The following is a 296-nucleotide window of genomic DNA, read 5'->3' on the forward strand; positions in this document are numbered from 1 at the left end:
TACGGACAGAAACTCACATTTCATTTGCATTTTGTTCTCGTGTATCATTTGAATTCTATGTAGAATCTCATCGAAAGTTTGCGTTATGTCCGCTAAATCGTTACTGTTTCTGCTTGAAATGGATCATATAATTCTTGAAATCTAAAACAGGATTTGCAAATGGACAACAGCTGTTTCAACAAAGAGATGACAGCCGTTTAAATGATACAGCTGAAGTTGATCACTCATGAATATTCAGGCGGCCTCCCCACAGGACTAAAGTATTTGTATTCATTTCATTTATTCTTTGTTACACA

The sequence above is a fragment of the Penaeus monodon genome, chromosome 30, assembly GCF_015228065.2.
Source record: "Penaeus monodon isolate SGIC_2016 chromosome 30, NSTDA_Pmon_1, whole genome shotgun sequence".
Classification (NCBI taxonomy): domain Eukaryota; kingdom Metazoa; phylum Arthropoda; class Malacostraca; order Decapoda; family Penaeidae; genus Penaeus; species Penaeus monodon.